The following is a 14,028-nucleotide window of genomic DNA, read 5'->3' on the forward strand; positions in this document are numbered from 1 at the left end:
TCTGGGATGGGGGGTCTGGGATGGGGGGGACCCTCCCGGGGGGGTACCCTCCCTCCCCCCAGCCCCCACCCCAGGCCGCCTCCGTGCACTGAGACGAGACACTTTCCCACCCACCATCTCGCTTGATCCTCCCCGCGGCCTCTGGGGCGGGAGTGACGCCCCGTCTTCCGGAGGCGGAGACTGAGGCTCAGCGGGGTAAGTGGCCATCGGCCCCCGTGGCTCTGTGCAAGGGTAACGCAGCTGGACGGAGCCCTGTGCTTCTCCCCCCAAAACTCTCCAAGAAAGAGCCCTCAGAATATGCCCAGACCCACGGGAAACACCGAGATGGGTTTGGGTCTCCAGCGAAAGCCCCAAACCAAATTTACTGGAATTTTTGAAAAGGAAACACAATGTGTCTGAGATGGGAGTGTCAGGAAGCCAGCTAGACATTGAAATGTCCGCTCTCTGGGACGGTGGTCTCCGTCCACTTTCACCTTCCCTGTCCCCGCCCAACAGCCTTACAAAGCAGGCAGGGACAGACTGACAATGCCATTTTTCTGATGAAGAAACTGAGGCACAGAGAGGATACACAGCCAGGACTTGGGGCTCACCCAATTGACTCTAGTTCTGGTCACCTCTTTCCGGGGCTGTTGCCCCCCCCCCCCTTGAGAGGCCCCGGGTCCTGGGGAGGGGACTTGGGCAGTTCACAGCAACCCCGGCCCCCTTGTCTGGAATCACAGAAGCCAGGGAGCCGTGAGAAGGTTGTGCTCAGAGGGTGCTCCAAACAGTCACACATGAGATGATTCTTCCATCTCACTGCGTCCCCGCATTTACAGAAACGTGAAACACAGCACCTGGGTGGCATTAGCAGAGTGCACTCACCTGCAACCACCGCGCTGGAGCTGGGGCCTCAGGCCCAGGTGAGAAGAGGTAAATTTGGTGGATTTGGTGATGGATGGGCTGGAGGGCTGGAGGAACAGAGGAAGAAGGAGATTGATTGAGTTGAATAAGACCCTGGGCCTGCCCTGAAGGAGCCACAGTCCAGTAGGGGAGACAGGGCAGTCAAGAGCCAGTGTGCTGCCAGGACAGGGGGCCTGGGAGCTCATCGCCCAGCCGGGAGGTTGCGGAAAGGGCCCAGCCGGGAGGTTGCGGAAAGGAGGCTTCCTGGAGCCAGTGACCATGGATGGAGCCTCGAAAGATCGGTAAAAGTTCACCAGGCAAAGAGATTGAGAGGGTAGGAAAGGCGCTGGCGTTGGAGGCTAGGCTGGGGATGAGAAGGTGACTGATGGTGGAGAGGCCCCACCAGGCCTGTGTGCCGGAGCAGAGAGGAGGCAGTGAAGGTGGGAGAGGTGGGCAGAGGGGAGGAGCCGTGTGGGCTGTAAAGAGCAGTGAGAGGGGACTCCTGAAGACCTAGGGTGTCCTGGTAAGGTATATATACTGGATCCTGCGGGCAGTGGGGTAGTCACTGAAGGATTTTAAAGGAGTCATATTTGTGTTCTAGAAAGAGCATATGGACTAGGTCTATGCCAGTCTGGTTTATTGTTGTTTTCCCAGTACCCAGCCCAGTAGCTGGCACACAGCAGGGGCTTGATAAATGTTTTCAGTCAATACATTAATGCCAACAGTGTACCCTGAGGCAGTGGTGAACTCCAGCTGTGGGACTTTGGGCCTCAGTTTCCTCATTTGTAAAACACGGATCATAGCACCTGCCTCACAGAGTGTCGTGATGGTGAAGGGAAGTACACATGGGGGTGTCACTCGGTGTCCTGCACGTGGTCACACTCCATCACAGGTACCTGTGTGACGCATGTGTAGAATGTGCTGTGGGCAAGATGGAGGCGGGGACCTGGGTTAGGAACACGGGGTCATCCAGGTAAGAGAATGATATGGACAACAGTAACGTTGATCAAGGGCTTAAGCTCTTCCTATAGTTTACTCATATCATCCTCAAAACAAGCCAGCGAAGGCACTGTTGTCATCTTATTTGATTACAAGAAACTGAGGCTCAGAGAGGTGAGGTGCCTTGCCCAAGGCCCTGAGGCCAGTGAGTGGTAGATGGAAATACACTGGACACCAGAGCCCAGCTGTCACCACTGAGCTGCTGAGGGAGACAGGTCAGGCCAGTCGCGGGGGAGGGAGAGGCGGGGAACACAGTCAAGGTTGTTGGGCCAGGTGTGGGGGGCAGGCACGGGGAAGGCGGTGTCAAGGATGCCCCTAGGTTTCTGGCCTGGGTGTTCAAGTGGAAGGTCATTCGCCCTGAGCAAGGGACACAGCAGGACAGTCAGACTTGGGGAGGAAGGGCGCGCTGAGTCTGAGGGGCTGTCGGGATGTCTGGGTATAGATGCTGGGAGCGCTGGAGTCCAGGAGAGAGGTCTGGGCTGGGGATCCGGACGAGGGTGAAATGAGCTCCTAGAGCAAGTAAAGGCATGTGGGTGGGTGGAGGAGCCCCAGCCTCTGGAGATGGTGTCAAATGCTAATGACAGCAGATGTCGTGTAGCGTTTACTCTGTGCCAGCCCTTGCATTAACTTGCATTTGAATCCTCCCAACAAACCCCGTGAGGGGGCATCAGTACTACCATTTTATAGATGGGGAAACTCAGGCGAGAGAAGTTAAGTCTGGAATGTCCAGAACAGGTCCATCTACAGCGACAGACAGTCGATTAGTGGTTGCCTAGCATGGAGTGGGGGCGATGATGACTAAAGGGCACAGGGTTTCTTTTTGGGGGTGATGACAATGTCCTAAAATGATTGTGGTGATGGTTGTACAACTCTGTGAATATACTAAAAATCATTGAATTGTGTATTTTAAATGTGTGAATTGTATGGTATGTGAATTACATCTCAATAAAGCTGGAGAGAGAGAGAGAGAGAGAGAGAGAGAGAGAGAGAGAGAGAGAGAGGAGTCACCCATTCAGTAGGTGGGGTAGGTGGGGGGCAGGCTTGGCCCCCAGGAACTCCAACTTGAAGGGGCAAGGAGGGGAGAGGACAGGGGTGCAGGAAGTCCGGCGTGGGCAGAGGCACCGTGGGCCGGCAGAGTATGCTGTCTGCAGCATCAGCTGCTCCTGACTGGTCCAGGAGGTGAGACCTGGACGTCCCTTGGGGTTTGTCAGTCCAGATTCAGGGAAACAGTTGCTAAAACTTAAACATTTGCTAAGAGGGTCAATCTTATGTTCAGTATTCTTATCACAAACCAAACCAAAAAACAACAATCAGAGTTGCTACTTTGACCTTGTTGATAACATTTGCAGCCCACTTTCAAGGGAGGACAAAGCCACTACATAACCACAGGACACCTCTGGGCACTGCGAGGTAGCTGCTTATCAAAGGACCCAGTGGGCACTCCTGGCTCAGTCACTGCTGTCAAGACTTGGGACAAGGGTGGGATGCATTTGTACAACACTTGGTTAAAGCAAGCTAGGTGTAAATAAAAAGCTGAGCGCAAAGATGTCTGTTGCAGCGTGAATGGTGAACTGGCCACCACCTCAGTGTTCAGCTGTAGGGAGTTGGGCAAATCAATCAGTATGACACAGTCACTAAAAATGATGCTTATGAAGAATTTTAATGACATAGAAACATTTTTGGTATAATCTTTAAAAAAAGAATATTAATTTATATATATATATATATATATAATCACTGAAATAAAAAGCAAAAAGAAAAAACTACATGATGTGAGTTCATATTCATTTTAAAATGATAGGAAAAAACTGAAAGAAGACACAAAAATGCTAACAAGTTATTCCTGGGTGGTGGGAATTCTGAATTTTTGAGTGACTTTAAAATTTTTAGTGTTTTGTCTTTTATTATATTTCCAAATTTCTACAAGAAACACTTTCAAATTTTAAAGTTATTTGAAATGAAGGCATGGAGCGTAGCCTATATTTGAAAGTCCCATTTCTCTGGAAAATCTTCTGATGTGGACATTTAAGATCTTGGAGTGTGTCTTTATCTATTTTCAGCTTGAGGTAAGGAGCTTGAATCAGTTAGAAATGCATTTGACTACAATAACAGAAAGTCCAACTATTGATAGCTTAGAGGGGTCTGCTTTTTTCCCTGAAACAGGAAGTCCCACCAAGGCCATCCAGGGCTGATGTGGCTCAATGATGCTGTTGTGGACACTGCAGTTGTCAAAAGTATGCCTCCTGTTATTCACTCTGAAACCATCTCTTTCAAGTTTCTGTCCCCCATGCCATGTTTCAGCATTCTGGGACTGAGAACAGCCTGCATAGACTCTGCCCCACCCCAGCCTGGTGATATCAAGGTGGCAGAGAACCTCAGGTAGAGATGTGTCTGTGCTCATCCAGCCACAGTCTTCCAGGTTCCACTTGGGGGCTGGGACCAGACAGCCCAGTGCATGGCCTGCTTGTGGGAGGCTGTTCATGAGGAAGTGACCTGCCTAAGGACCACTAAAGAATGAATGAATAAAAATAAAAATAATGAAGCTGTGAGGGAAAAAAAAGAATGACTGAATGGATGGAGGCAGGATTAGAACCTGGCTCTCAGCTCTTGTCCCTACCCGAGTGACAAATTGTCAAGTCTAAACATCTAGCATGGCATACGAGGCCCTAGATAACCTGGCCCCCCGACCTCCTTGACCTCATTTCTCACCACTGAATTGTGGCTGGTTTTACTCTGTGCCTTTGCTTATGCTGTTCCTTCTTCCTGGAATGCCTTTCCGTGCTGCCCCCAGCCCTTTGATCTAACTTTTACTCACCTGTTTAGAATCAGCCCCAGCACCACCTCCTTCTGGGAGCCTCCCTGACCTCCTGGCTGGTCTAGGGGTTCCTCTTCTGACAACCATGGTGCTTACTGAATTTACCACACTTAGTTATACTTTTCTGTTCACATGCTCTCCCCTCCCCCCAGCCTGTGAGCCCCTCGAGGGAGGACTACATCTGATTCGCCTCAGCATCTGCGCTGTCCCCAGTGGTGGCACATTAGAGCAGGAAGTCATAGGCCCCGGCTGTACCCTGCTCCTGCTCTGAAGAGTGCCTTGACCAAGTCATACCCTACTTCCCCCTCCAAACTGTGGGAGAGTTGGGCTTCATCAGATCACTTCTGAGGACCTAGTCACCCACAAGAGGGGCAGGGCCGGCATGGGACAGCCTAAGCTGGGTGCTGGAGATGGGTCAGAACCTTCTCTGTGGCCACCTATGTTAGGAAATGGGGTGGGTGTGGAGCACAGGAGGTGGGGGGCTGCATTCTGGGCCTCAGCAGACCAGACCCGGCCAAAGAGGCCGGCCTGGCATCCCCACAGCAGGGATGGTGGCCCCCAGCAGTTATCAAAGGCCAGCAGAGACCCCTTGCTAAGATGATGACTGGGACGGGGAAGGGGAATCTCCCTGGGGCTGCAAACACTCTGCCACTGCCACTGACAAGCTGGGCCATCCGTCAGCCCTGAGCACAATGGGGTCATTAACCCCTGACCCCGGCCCCTTTTCAGCCACTTCCTTTGGAGGGCTCCCCCACCCCCAAAAGGAGAAGGGAGGGGAAGATTTCTGTTAAGCGTCCCTCTTCAATGAGGGACCCAGAAGCGATGTCACAGCTCTGTGGGCTGGACCAAGGCTCGAGGTCCAGGTTCCTGGTTCTCTAGCTCCCACCCGCTGCCTCCCGCAGGAGCACCCCTCAAGCCAAAGCGGTGTGTATGGGGGAGGGACAGAGTCCCTGAGAGAGGGACAGAGACAGAGGCGTTGTGAGAGTCACTTTAGGTCAGAGATGGCTCTTATCCATTTACACAGTGTATTCAAAGGGACATCATAGACCAGTCCCATTTGTGTAATTCGAAGCAAGAACCCCAAGTAAAATATTAACAAAACAAATCCAGCAATGAATAAAAAGGATGTAGACATCAGGATAGAATTGGATTTATCCTAGAAATGTGTGTTTATGTTAAAAAATCTATTAATGCCATTCATCACGGTAATAAAACTAAGGGACGAAAGTCCTAAGATCACCTTGGCACTGGCAATAAATTTCAATGTCTACTTATGATAAAACTGTTTTAGCAAACTTGGGATAGAAACTTCCTTAAATAATAATGAAGATGATCTACAAAAACAGCACAGACCTAGTTCCCAAAAGGGCAACAGACACACATTCCTTAACATCGGAGAAGACGGGTAGGTCCTTGTCCAGGCGTCTCTCCAACATTGTACCTGGGGTCCTAGCTGGGGCAGTAAGACATGAAAAAAACAAGGCATAAGGATTGGAGAGGAAGAAGCACACTGCTATTATTTGCAGATGATAGGACTGTCTACGTAGAAAACCCAGAACATCTACAGAGAAATTATTGGAATTCTGAAAAATTTAGCAGAGAATATTCCCGTATCAAATCAATGCCAAAAATAATGGCAGCTGCAACATGTGAGTAAACCTTGAAAATATTATGCTAAGTGAAAGAAGTCGGTCACAAAAGGACACGTAGTGCGAAATCCCATTTATAGGAAATGTCTAGAAGAGGCGAATCCGTAGAGACAGAAAGCAGATTAATGGTTGCCAGGGGCTGAGAAGAAGCAGGGAATGCGAGGTGACTGCTAAGGGGCAAAGGCGTCCTTTCCGTCCTTGCGGTGTGATGAAAATGTGCTGGGATTAGATTGTGCTGATGGTTGCACATAAAATCTTGTGAATACACTAAAAACCACTGAATTGCACACTTTAAAATAATGAACTTTAGGGTGCCAACTTTGGAAGAGGTGTAGTGCATCTCCTAATAAGAAAGTAAAAAAAAAAAAAGAGACAAAATCTTAAAAAAAGATGAATTTTATGGTGTGTAAATTGTATTTCAATAAAAAAATGCATTTATAAACATCAGAGCAACGAAGTGTCATTTTTTAAACTCCCCCATTTACAATATTAACAAAAATTAAATCTAAAAATATTTACAGAGGAAAGCCTAAAACGTGACTGAGGTACAGCCACTCCGGAAAATAGTTTGGCAGTATCTTAAAAAATGAAACATACACTTACCATGTGACCTAGCGACAGCATTTCTGGGCATTTGTTAGAAATAAAAATTCGTACCCACATCAAAATATGTACACTATTTTGCATGGCAGCTTCACCTGTAAGAGTCAAAACCTGGAAACCACCTAGGTGCCCTTCGGTTAGGACACCCAGACCGCAGAATACCACTCGGCAATGAAAAGGAACTACTGATACACGCAACAACCTCGGTGGAGCTTGAGGCAACTGCGTGAAGGAAAAAAGCCTGTCTCCAAAGGTTACCTGCTGTGTAGTTCGTTCATGTCACCTTCTCAAAATGACAAAACTCTAATGGAGAACCGATTGGCGGTTGGAGGATTGGGGAGCAGAGAGGAGAGGGAGGTGGGTGTCACCATCCATGAATAGCACGAGGGGTCTTTGTGGTGGTGGGAGACTTCTGCACCTGACTGTCGTGGTTACATGAATCCACACAGGTGATGAAGCTTCACGGAACACACACGCACATGCACTAGTCAATGCACGTAAAACCCCATCTTTAACCTGCGGACGGTACCGATGTCAATTTCCTGGTTTTGGTAAAGTACTGTGGTGATGTAAGATGTCACCCCTGGGGAAACTGGGTGAAGGGAACATGGGCCCTCTCTCTACTATTGTTATAACTTCCTGTCAATCTATAATTATTTGAAAACAAAAGGTAAGACAAAAATATTAGAAGACATTAAAGAAGATCCCAAAGGTCTGCTTCATAATAATGAATGCTGAGATAGGAGAAGGGGCAGTAATAGACAGGGTCACGGCTGAAAATAGAGTGGCCATGAAGAATAATTGGTAAGGCTAAGTGTTAGGTAGAAAGAGCTGCATTATCCTCTTCTAATTTTGTACATTTGAAATTTTTCTTAGTAAAACATAAAAGAGAGACCTAAATAAATGCAGAGAGAGAGCCATTAACTTGCACAGGGAGATTCAGTGTCACAAAGATGTCAGCTCTCCCCAAATTAATGTCTAGACTCAATTCGGTCCTGGCCAACCCCCCACAGGGTTTTGGTGGCGCTCGTCTGGATGATTCTAGAAGCAGCAAGAAAGGGCAAAGCACTAAGAATAGCTGAGGCTCCTGAAGAAGAACAAGCGAGGGGCACTGCCCTACCAAATATCGGGGCTGATCGTGAAGCTCTAGTCAGTGGGCCGGCGTGGTATTTACTGGTGAAGATGGACAGCCAGACCGATGGGACAAAATGGAGCCTGACACGTATGGATATTGAAGGCGAGAGTGTGGCAGGTCAGAGGGGAAAGAGGGAGAAGACACAGTCACATCTGTGCCTGTGTCACAGTCACATGTAATTTCCCGTGGGGCTGGCTTCGCTCTCAGCATCCCGAGTCCATTCCATACTTAGAGAGGGCCAGCGATGCCCGGGGTCTTCCGTCTCTGGTCCCAGGCTCCTTCCAATGTGGGGCCTGCCAGGCCTCCCAGCCCCGTGCCTGAACCACGGGCCCCCATGCCTGACCTGCTGATTCCTAATCTCTGAGGGTGCCCCCTCAGGCCATCTGCATGGTCACCAAGGTCCCTCTTGAGTTGGAGAACCCCTGACCTACAGAAAGAGAAAGAGGGAGAATGACCGAGGGTGAGAGTGAGAGCGGAAAGGGGAAAGAATGAGAGAGCAAAGAGCTAGTCGCTCCACAGACAGCGTGGCCGGGCCGCCAGGGGCAGGGAACAATCAGGCACTGTCCCTCTCCCTCCAACCCCCTGGGCTCCCACCAGCTTTCATCACTGACCTAACCCAGGGGGCAGAGAACTAGGCGAGGGGGAGGGGAGGTCAGGGGTCAGCCCATTACATGCCAAGCAAAGACAGGAATAGAGCTGTCTTGGGGGTGGTTGGGGGGACTTGGGGCCTCATGGAAGCCCACATCTCAGCTCTGGTCAGAGGTAGCCCAGGAGGCAGTTGAGAAGAGAGGGGAGAGCTTCCCTGTACCCCAAGGACAATGAGGTTTATGGCTCCATCAAAGCTGGAAGTGGGCTTCTGGAAGGATGCAAATGCCTCTGAGCAACGCCAGTTCCCCTTGTCAGCCACTGCTGCCCAGGTGGGAGAAGCTTTCCTGTCCCTAGGGGATCTGGCCCCACAGACACATGGACCCCAGGGCTGGCCCACCCAGCCAGGGCCCCCTTTTCCCTTCCCAACCCAGCTTCCAGTGGAGCAGCCCCTGGCCCTGCTACACCCACTTGCTGCAGACTCAGGGAGGGAAAGACAATGCCCCCATCTCAACCTGCTGTGGTGGCCAGTGGGCCCCAGCCCACACACAGAGCCAACTGCTCCGGCCCTCCTCTGCCAGTCCCCTGTGGCTCCCCAGTGCCAGGCAGGCAGAGTCCTGATTCTGACAGAGGAGGCCTCGGTGACCACTGCCTAGTCTCTGGGCTCCTGCTCTCAGCAACATGGTTATTTGTTCACTCAATAGGAATGCATTGAATGTTATTACAGGCCGGGCACTACACTGGGTGTTAGCAATAGCGGTGTGACCTGACCGGGCCAGGACTCTGCCCCCGGAGAGCTTGCAGTCTGGTGGGGAGACAGCCAAGAAGCTGATTAAGAAGCAAACAACTGTGTAATGTGCTCTGTGCTATAAGCCTGGCGGCAATGAATGGGTGTTCTGACAGACAAGCCGGGTCTGTACTGGAGCTGGGCGCTCAGGGAGGGCTTCCCTGCCAAGGTAACATGTGAGTAGAGGCGAGGATAAAGTGAGGGAGTCAGCATTCCCGGGGGAAGAACATTCCAGGCAGAGGAACCTGTAAGAGTAAAGGCCCAGGGGTAGAGACATTCCAGCACGTTCCAGGAACAGCAAGCGGCCAGAGGCCCGTGAACAGGCAGGAAGGGCGGGCGGCATGCTGGAGGAGCTGCCAGGCCCCTCTCCCCAGGCAAGGACCTAGGGGCTATTCTACGTGTGCCGGGAAGGCTTTGGAGGGCGTTGGGCAGGGGAGGGTCATAGCTGACTTAACTTTAAAACCAACACTTGGTCTCTTATGACAGCCATTTTGTTGTGGAGACCAAAGCTCAGAGAGGTCAAGTGAAATTTCTATGGTCACACAGCTGGTACTCAGCCAATGCTCTGTCCAGCCCACCACCAACTCCCCACAAGTCCACACCGGCACCCTTTCCCACTGGGCTCCCCTTTAGATTTGGGGCCTCGCCCAGTGCACTGAAGTGGGAGGGGTTACCTAGTCTCAGGGCCTGCTGTGCCCCCTCATGTCAGGGCGGGACCTGCTTTCCCTGTTCTCTGAAGTGTCCTTGCGGCCTGGACGTAGTAACATCAATACAATTTATCAAATGAATGAATGAATGAATGAATGAATGAATGGATACATGGGTAAATGCTTCACTTCTAAGGGCTGTGATGAGGTTCATATGAGACAGTGAATAATGGAAGTGCCTTGGTGTGGGGCCTGACACACAACAAATGCCCAGTAAGTGTTGGCTGCTAGTATTACTGTTACTATCTGTTCGATTTTAAAACCCACGCCTTAAATATCTATGCTGATTAACTGAGCTGAGTTGCACCCACCGACCCCTGGTTTCTTGATCTTTACAGGGTCCTGCAAAGCCTGTGGTGAGTCAGGCCTCGTGCTGGGGCCACAGCAGCACTGAGGGGCAGGCATGTCAAACACAGCACAGCACGTATCGCCAGCTTCATCCATCGCCTACAGACTACAAAGCCTGAGCTGAGCTAGGCAGTGACAAAGACAGGAGTGGACAGGTGGGGGGAACTCGCCTGCCACTCTGGTGCCCCTGGGGTATTTCTCCTGATGGCCACTGGGTGGCAGCACGTCCACAGGAATAGTGGGTTAGGGAGACAAGCTTTTCCAGATTGAATCTGAGGCTTGGGAACTGAGGGGTGGAATCTTGCAGGGGACCCAGGCCCCCAAAGGGATTGGGACTTGCTCGGGGTCACACAGCTTTCAGTGGCAGGGTCGAGCCAGGTGAGAGGTCACCTGCCTGCCTGGATAGACTGAAGAGCAGAGCAGGGGAGGAGGAGGAGGAGGAGGAGGAGCCATCTTGGACAATGAGGGTCTGAGGACAAGCCCTGCCTCAGCCTCCTGGAAGTGGGTGGGTGTCCTCACCCCAATTTCAACCCCTTGAATCCTACTCATCTTGAAGAAGGTGCTCAAACCTCCCCTCTGAGGCCCTTGTTGACCCTTCTCACCTGTGACTCTGGCAGAAGTGGCAGTTCTCCGCATGCTCCCACTTGGACTGGGATGGTGACCTCATCACCCCCGTCACTGCCCCTGCTGTCTGTCTCAGAACCCTCTCCCCCCACCACAGTGATTTCCTGAGCACAGGGACTGTACCCTGTAACCCCCACTGCCTGCACCACCTGTGCCCTCTGCCTGTGTCACCCTGCCCTCTTCATGGCCTGGGTATAATAGCTGAGATGTTGCATCCTCCAGGAAGCCTTCCTGGGCCTTTGGCTCCTGCCGATGGTGAGGCCTCTGGGCAGGGATTGTTGGCAGGCCTGAACAGGTCCACCAGGTATGCACAGCCTCTGTACACCCTGAGCCTCTGACACAGCCATCCATTGCAGTCAGCACTGAAGCCACCCATGTAGCTTTGTGAAAATGCAGCCTTCAAGATTCCTCCTTCCCCAGAGAGTCGGATCCAATAGGTTTGTGACTGAGCCCAGGAATCTGCATGTAAGACACTTCCCAGATGAGTCTGATGCAAGGGCCTGAGCATCCGACAGCCCTGTGGGTGTGTCCTCTGTCCTGCCTCTGAAGCCATCAGGCAAAATGATCATAATGAGGAATGACAATAAAAACCTCTGACATCTGTGCCAAGTGAATCACTCACAAAGCACTTTCAGACCCGCTTTTCCCTTTTAGTTTCATCTTTATAACTTCTATCTTGGGAGGCATCATCCACATTCTACAGATACCTGAGGCTCAAAGGCAAAGGGCAATTGGCCCAAGATCCCCCAGCCACAAACTAGCAGAGCTCGGATTTGGCCTGGGGTCATCCTTGGATGGCAGAGCTGAGTTAAAGCTCCCAGGTTGGAGGGTACTGTTTGCTGAAAACTGATATTCCAAAATTCAGGACCTATACTTGGAGATTCCAGCCCCATGGGGGAAGCTCAGGCCACTGCCATTGTCCAGGTTCAGGCTCTCATCATCTCGTTCTCTCTCTGCCCATCCAGGGCCTCTCCTCCAGGGCCGAGAGAACATCCCATCTCATATAAAGCCACAGCTATTGCTATGCACTTCATCTGCAGCAATTGTGTCAGGCTCCATGGCAGATTCAAAGAAGGGCAAGACCTGCTCTCAGGAGCTTCCTATCTGGCTGGGGAGACAAGAATTGATTACTCTGGTGATGGAACACAGTACTCCAACTTTCTTTCCTCTCAAATGAATTCATGGTCCCAACCTCAACCCTTTAATTGGCCGGGACAGGTTCCATGCTATGTGAACTGACCCAGGAGACCTCCCTCCACTGACAAATACAAAGTGGGTCATAATACTTTCACTCTAACAGGCATTACAAAGCAATCCGACTTTCTTTTTATTATCACAGTGACACCTGTTGATGGATTCTTAGCATCCTAAGGAAGATCAGAATGACAGGGATTATAAAGTCAGTACAGACAGGGAGCTCACGAAGAAGAGAGACAGGGAGAAGCAGCTTACAATTTGCCAAGATATGAGCCCTAGGCCCTAATTTTAAAGGAGAAAAAGCTTCCCCAGACAAAATACAAGCATGTAATAAGTTAATGGCTCAGGGAAGCCATGCAGGATTTCCCAAGGCAATACAAAATTAATTTTCAAGTGAATAATCTAAATAACAACTGTTTTAGGAGCTCAGAAAAAGGGGCAGCTTTGTGAGCTGGAATTATCTGGTGAGACTGCCTGGAAGAGGTGGATTAGAGGTGGTTCCAGAAGATGGAGAGGATAAAGCAAAAAAAGAGGGGTCTGGGCATCTTGCCCTCACCTGAGAAGTAGGTCCCGAGAAGTAGGTCCCGAGTAGGAGGCCTGAGTGACATCTGTGCCATGTGAATTGTTTACAAAGCATGCACACTTGTTTCTCCTTTTTATCTTGACCTTCACAAGTACCTGTTGGGAGGATCACTGTTCCCAGTTTACAGATACCCGAAGCTCAGAGTCATGCAGAGACTTGCCCAAGATCCCCCAGCTACATAACGGCAGCGTCTGGGCTTGAGCTAAGGCTATCGTGGGGTAGAAGAGCCACAGACCATGTTAAAGTATCTGGGTCTGGAGGTTGCTGCTTTTTAAAACCGAAATTCTGGCCTGCAAATGGGGCATGGAGGTTCCAGCCCTAGCTCTGCCTAGGGCCACCAGTGACACAAGGGGAAGCTGCTTCTCTGAGCCTCAGTGTCCTTACCTGCATAGTGGAGCTGACAATACTTGTTCTCTCACAGGGCCGTGGTGAACTTTAAAATCCCATGGAAGTGATCTGAACTGCAGAGCAGTGGGTACAAGGGACAGTTGTTGCTATTGTGGCATTCTGAACATCTGCTGTGACTCAGATTAACTCCCTAAGGAGCGGGTGGGTGGGGATCCCATTAGGTTATGGGATATGCAGATACTCATCTTTCTGCATCTCTCCTTCCTCCAAAGCCCCTGGGGGCAGCTAGGGAAGGAAGCTGGACAGGCCCGGGCCCGTGGATGAGGTGGATGCCAAGGCTGTGGCTCTGCGAGCACCAACCCCCTCTAAGGAACCCACTTTACACAACAGCAGTTGCAGCAGAGGTTGGCAGGGAGATGAGATTTGGACTCCTGGGCTGTGAAGCACTGATGGCATTTCCTGGCCCTCAGTGAGACCCCAGGGGAGCTGCTCCTGAGGGCTAACAAAGGAGATGGGGTGTGAGGAATCTTTCACCAAATACCAGAGAAAGCACCTGCCTCAATACTCTTAGTTTGAATGTAAAAGGAAGAGAAGGTAATTTGTCCAATGTGTCGTTAATAGCAGATCCATGAACATAGGTATGCAGGTGTTAAAAGGGCACTGGATTAGGTGGCAGAGTCTCAAAGTCAAGGTCTGGATCTTATACCAACTGTAGGTGGCTCTGGGCAGAATCCCTTCCCCTCTCTGGCACTTAGTTTTCTGGTCTCCA

General features: G+C 50.8%; 1 long non-coding RNA gene across 1 annotated transcript; it reads left to right on the top strand.

Annotated features, from left to right (window-relative positions):
* The first annotated feature begins 68 nt into the window (after positions 1 to 68).
* Positions 69 to 6,736, top strand: LOC109394506 (uncharacterized). The gene is made up of 3 exons (XR_002126461.1): positions 69 to 195; positions 816 to 909; positions 4,042 to 6,736. It is a non-coding gene; the product is annotated as an uncharacterized LOC109394506 (long non-coding RNA).
* Positions 6,737 to 14,028: the final 7,292 nt, after the last annotated feature.

The sequence above is a fragment of the Hipposideros armiger genome, unplaced genomic scaffold (assembly GCF_001890085.2).
Source record: "Hipposideros armiger isolate ML-2016 unplaced genomic scaffold, ASM189008v1 scaffold_426, whole genome shotgun sequence".
Lineage (NCBI taxonomy): Eukaryota > Metazoa > Chordata > Mammalia > Chiroptera > Hipposideridae > Hipposideros > Hipposideros armiger.